This window comes from Amblyomma maculatum, chromosome 1, assembly GCF_055883805.1.
Source record: "Amblyomma maculatum isolate TAMU_Amacu chromosome 1, ASM5588380v1, whole genome shotgun sequence".
Taxonomy (NCBI): domain Eukaryota; kingdom Metazoa; phylum Arthropoda; class Arachnida; order Ixodida; family Ixodidae; genus Amblyomma; species Amblyomma maculatum.
This window is the reverse complement of record NC_139344.1, coordinates 277,513,543-277,519,542: the sequence shown is the minus strand read 5'-3', so window position 1 is coordinate 277,519,542 and position 6,000 is coordinate 277,513,543. Positions and strand designations below refer to the sequence as shown.

At 45.9% G+C, this 6,000-nt stretch overlaps 1 long non-coding RNA gene across 1 annotated transcript; it reads left to right on the top strand.

The window, feature by feature from the left end:
* The first annotated feature begins 2,050 nt into the window (after nucleotides 1-2,050).
* LOC146206622 (uncharacterized) lies at nucleotides 2,051-3,914 on the top strand. Its single transcript, XR_014704474.1, has 3 exons — nucleotides 2,051-2,673; nucleotides 2,757-2,896; nucleotides 3,721-3,914. It is a non-coding gene; the product is annotated as an uncharacterized LOC146206622 (long non-coding RNA).
* The last annotated feature ends 2,086 nt before the right edge of the window (nucleotides 3,915-6,000 follow it).

The following is a 6,000-nucleotide window of genomic DNA, read 5'->3' as shown; positions in this document are numbered from 1 at the left end:
GTCTCGTGTTTTAGTAACGATGGTCTTGGCAGCCTGTCTGGCCCAGCTTGGTCTCTGTCTTTAGCGAGGGGACGTATGTGTATGACGAATTTACTTAGGTTTGATTCAGAAAGTGAAGCGAAGCGCTTTATTGTGGAATGGAAAGGTAGGGCTAGGGAAGGTGATCAGCACGTGCCTCCGAGATCGTGAAAGTCTCGGGCGATACAGGCCCATGCCACGGCTCGTGATTGGACATCCGGGTCGTCGTTGGACTTTACTTCATTCCTCCTTTACAAGTATAGAAAACTGGGCGAGTTGGATTGGATTCATCTTAAAGCAGCGCGAAAACACAGGACTAAAAGGAACAGGCAGACGACACAAGCGCTTATTTTTATTTGTAGAAAGGTGTAGTTATATAGGAACCAACCCAGATAAAATCAAGACGAGACACGTGAAAACCACCGCGGTGCCCTTTTAGAAACAGTGCGCGTGCGCAAAGTCAGGATTGAACACTTCAACACAACTAACAAACCTATCAACCTCCCACATGACAAACACCCACTAACACCTCATCGCTAAATATTCACCGAGAGCGTGAATCTCTTTTTCTTCAAGATTAACGGAAGGTGTAGCTACGCACGCGTCAAACTCTTTATTTATCAGAAACGCCTCGACCAGCTCTCTGCATATCCGATCAGGGTGACTGAACAAGATATTGGTCCTGTTCAAATGGGGGTAACAATCTTTACACTCCCGGCAATGAGCGGCAAGGTTGGACGACACAGCTCCTTTTACTGATCTGCGGTGTTCAAACAAGCGCTCATTAATACAACAGTTGTGTCGTCTCCTGTTCCTTTTAGTCCTGTGTTTTCGCGCTGTTTTAAGATGATTCCTCCTTTTCTTTTACTTCATTTATGCCCTTACTTCATTCATTAGACATTAGTTATCTCGAAGATAGGGTCCACTTCAATCCCAAATTAAATAATTTAATGATGTTATTTTCCTGCAGAAACGCAGGTTGGGCTATAATTTCCGAATTAAGGATCTTTGAAAGAATGTATTTGTTAGGGAGTGTATCAGTTTGAAATTTTCTCCACGCAAACTGTTGCTCTCTATGTATTATATCAGTCGCGCATGCGCTCTGGCCGTTATCATGCAGCCACTTGTAGGCTATATTTACCAGCAAGCAATCTCGAATAAACGCTCTTCACCTTGTTGCTTCCACGCTGCATGTTCGTTGTTGGACGCCGGAACAGGGTGTCAGAAGTGGGATGGCGTTCACGTATGCAGTAACGCGCTGATTGAAGCGGTGTCACTGTGCACTGCACGATGAATTTAGTGAAGCCACCGCAGCCGCTGGTGCTGTCCGGTAGCACCGCGAAGAACTGGAGCCTCTTCAAGCAGCGGTTCGAGCTGTTCCTACAGGCCACGGAGTCGACGAAAGAACCCCGGGCGGAAGGAGCCAAAACCACACTGCTGCTCACCGTAGCCGGGGAAGACGCCCTTCAGGTATTCAACAACTTTCTGTTTTCGGAGAACGACAGCAAGGAAGATTATCAAACTGTTACAAAGAAGTTCGAGGAATACTGCAAAGAGCAGCAGAACGAAGTGTACGAGCGGTATGTCTTTCATTCAAGAACGCAAGCTGAGGGCGAACCCTTCGAACGCTTTCACAGGACTTGGAGACTTGCACGAAGCTGAAATTTTGGAACCTTGAGTGACTCCATAGTCAGGGACCAGGTTGTCGTTGACACAAATAATCCGAAATTGCGCGAAAAGATGCTGAAAGTTAAGGACCTTACTTTACTGAGGTCGGAGGAAATTTGCAAGGCTGAACAGGTATGCGCCGAACAAAACAATACATGGGTTCAAGCGGAGAAGCAAGTAGCACGAAATGAAACGCGCCAGCAAGGCAACTTTTCAGACTGTGAACAGTGTGCAGAATGTTCAGAGCAGGACGAGGCTCAACGAGAACAGGAAGTTGCTCGGATAAAAACACGCCGGCAGCTCAGGGGGGGAATTCTGTAACGCTCTCAATACAAAACCAGTCTCAAACCGCTCAACTTGCCCTGCTCCTATTGGTCGGCGGCCATATTGAAATTTTGCGTCATCACTGATCTCACCGGTGACTGTGGGTACGTCATCAACAAGACTAAAGTGGTGACGTTGCCCATGAGCTGAATATTGACTGAAATTGTGAGCGAAACGAGGTAACCCCAAAACCAGTCAACTGAGTAGAGCGAAAATGGCGGCTGTGTTCCTTGCGTTGCTATAGCGTTGCGCTGGCTGTGTGACAGTTGTGTCGGTGCGATCCACGGCGTAGAAGGGAGGACGAAGACGCGTTTGACGTACCGGTCTAGTTGTTCCGACTGTGTTCAACTCGGAAACCAGCAGAAAGTGGAGTGACTGTGCGGCGATTGCCGACGAACATCGATGAACGGGGGCTCACGCAGCTCACGGACGAGTGCGCAGCCACTGCGGCTGCATGCGCACCGCGTTTTTTTGCTATCGGGGGCTACCAGCTTGCGTCGGGAACGTAACATCGTTTGCATCGCATAGGCATCGACCAGCAGGTGCATACGCTGATAGCGGAAGCCATCGGGCGGAACGCTGATTGTCGTCAAGGCGCCGTGGTGCGATATGGAAAGAAGTCGCTAGGCAAGGGGTTCTACGTTGTGAACATCACAGTAGCGAGTAAATTTTGGTTTTGACTGTGTGTGCTTGGCTACGAGTTCGAAACATCATTGTAAACTTGTATTGTGCCTATTTTATTACAGATCTGCGACGCGAACATACGCACTTTTCACCCTCGTTGCCCCGTGGGACCAAGGACTCCAAACAACGCGTTCGTCTAGCGGTACTCCTGCACGCCGAAAGGTGAACGAAGGCCTGCTAAACGCCTGCGACTTTTTCTTGGGTAAGCTGTAAAAAACCCGCGTCGGTTATCGAACGATATTGATTATATGCATTAATATGTGCAATCGACCCCTTGCTGTAAGTTGGCTTCTCTGCAAGTCTTGTTTTCTAACCGAAAGGACTCGTTCCCCCTCGCAATGTTAAAAAACGAACAGAGGAAAGATCTCTTTTCTTTCCAGCTGTTGTCTTCGAGATTACCCAGCGACACCTGACGAAAGTTCAATACCTGTATATACCTCAAAATACAGGACGAAGGGACTAGGGATTGTAGTGCCTTGCCCCCATTCGTTACGCTCCCTCCTTACGACACGTTCGCTACTCGAAAGTGTGAGTACGCTGCAAAAAGCGCCTGCTTCTTTTCGTTTCAGCAAGAACTAGAAGAGTGTTGTGTGATAACGAGACCTTTTGGTTGGATTACGAGCCTTACAGAGAAGCTGACTTGTATTTCGGCGAGTGATCGATTGTCTGAATTCGCTGAAGCTGCATGCATAAGACGGACTAGTTATGCATACGAATGCTTGTTAATGTACAAATTTAGTGTTATGGCACCAGCAACCAAATATTCAATGTTTGAAATCTCTTTACTGCCTAAGAAACCGTAGCGCTTGTGTTGTGCAGGTAATCTTAACACATTTTTGTTTATATCACTGTCAAGCTACAAGGCTATCCTTACAATGATGCTTGCTTGGACAGCCCTGTGATATGTTGCCAACATTCCTGTGAATGTTTACCACCTCACTATGGGCTAGTTGGTATGGATCTTTGATTGTATACTAGAACATGCAAAAGGCGGACTTAAGTGGATGTCATTGTTTGGTTATGCAGGAGACAGTGACTACCCACTGGAGTCATGGCTGCTTACACCAATGCCAAGTCATCCCAGACCAAACTTGCTGTCCCTTCTCTGCTATCACCTTGCAGCCTGGCACAGTTGGCTGCGGTCACTAGCTGTGTGGTAAACATGCTTAAACCGAAAAGCGTAGCGTTACAGCAAGGTAATAAATAACCATGACACTTATTGGAATCGGAAAATGGCACCAAGATGTTTTACTGCCACATATATCCCAGTAGAAGCACTTATTTCTTGGCCGCTGTATTTCACTCGAGTGTTTTTATTGAGAAAGAGACATCATATATACCAACACACTTAGGTACCTTGATGTACAATGACCATACAACATTGACATGTATATTGCAGAATAATTATTGGGCTCAAAGAAGCCGCTCCCTTTCAACATATTGAAGCTACCTATACAAATAGGTACTGTATGCATGGTGCAGTGTGCAAAACGCTTACATATCAGAGGTAAAAATGCCAGCTGGATGGTATACTACTAGAGATCTTGCTCGCAGTGCTAAATGCTGTAACAGCTGTTAGGAGAATGGTGTACAAATACTAGGCTGCAGTGCCCACAATGATTGCTGAATGATTACAAAATTGTAGTGAAAATAAAATAAGCATCACACATACATTGTTAAGGCAATGTGTGAGCAGATGTTATGTAAGTACACTAATAAAACGTGTAAAACTGCAAGGGGACTGCTGAGCAGCTTGAAGACAGTAGAGGCAGCTAAAACATGAGCATTCAAAAATATTTTACACCATAAACATGGTAGAACGAGAGAAATAAGATGGCTACTCAATACAAAACAGCACTAAACAAGGGTTGAGGAGGAACCTTGGTTTGCTAGCCAAAATCTAAATGTGGGCTCGGCTTGCAAACTGAGGCTCCCCTCAACCCTTGTTCAGCGCTCTTTCATGCACCATAAACATGTGATAAGCACCCCTTTACATAATTGTCACCTACTTTTGACCTTGGAATTTATTTTCCAAGTCATTTTCAACAAATAATCAGAAAAAGCATCTTTTGTGCAAACTGGCCTTTCAATTAAAATGGTTTGTACATAATGCACACAACATGGAAAGGTAATAGAATGAGGAATGTGTGTAAAATGAACATCTTTTTGAAACACTACACAGACTCCATGATGGCACTTCAAAACTAGCACACATTCTTCGCCTTCAAGGTAATCTGCACACCTCACTGGTGGGCCCCTTGTTTATAGTAAGACTAGGGAAATTAAGCAGATTCACCAGCTCGCCTCCGGCATCGCGCACCAAGCTTGCGTCATGTGTTTGCCTTTCCCGTCAAAAAAAAAAAAAAAAGGACGGGGGGGGGGGGGGGGGGGGCATACCGTTCAACATGAATACTACACATCCCTGTCCAGAACTGGCTGAACAAGCTCGTCCTCTCCTCGGTCACTATAGCAAATTTCTGAATAAAGTATTTTCTTTCTCTGAACACACCAAAGGAAGCATTAACATCACAGTTTGTGTACCGAGACTAAACAATCATCAAAACATCAACGGAATATCGGGAACGGAGCCCGATGCGGCCGAAGTCAACTGGCTGCGAAGCACAGGAGTGACTGTCACCGTGGCTTGCATGAGGAGTCCGTGGTGGAGGGTCGTGTGTCGGATCTCGTTTCCCGCACTGCAATTGCTAACTCTTGCATAGTAGCTGCCACCTGCCTTACTGCAAGTGCAAACGTTCCTCTGTCGGCAAACACAGTAATGTAGCCTTCATGATCTTCTTGTATTTTCTTTTAAACAAACAGAACAGCAGACCACATACCTCCCACTCGTCGCTCTTGCCATCGATAGTAAACACTTTGACAACGCTGACACTCTTCAGTAAGCTGATGGCTTAGTCGATTTTCATGCCCAACGCTTTCACCACGCTGATCACTGCAGGTTCGTAGCCTTCATTGTTTTCAACCGGATTTTTCCAGCTGCTCACGACATCCGCACAGGACCTCGATTTCAGGCGACGCACGAAAAATAGCAACTAGCCGAGGAATCAGCTGTTTTCTAGCAAGCCGCCATGTGCACTCTTTGACACCGTCAGCGTGCCCTCGCGGAGACAAAAAGTTACTGAAGAGCAAATTTAATTGCGAAGCCTAAAACGTATCTCCTTATGCTTCATGTTAGTTAGTTGTAAATACAGTTCCTCAGCAGAATAAATATTTATTAATTTTATTTACTGCGTATTAACTGCGCCGTTTCATAAAAACTTAGGAGACGGTCCCTCGTCGGCCTCGGCT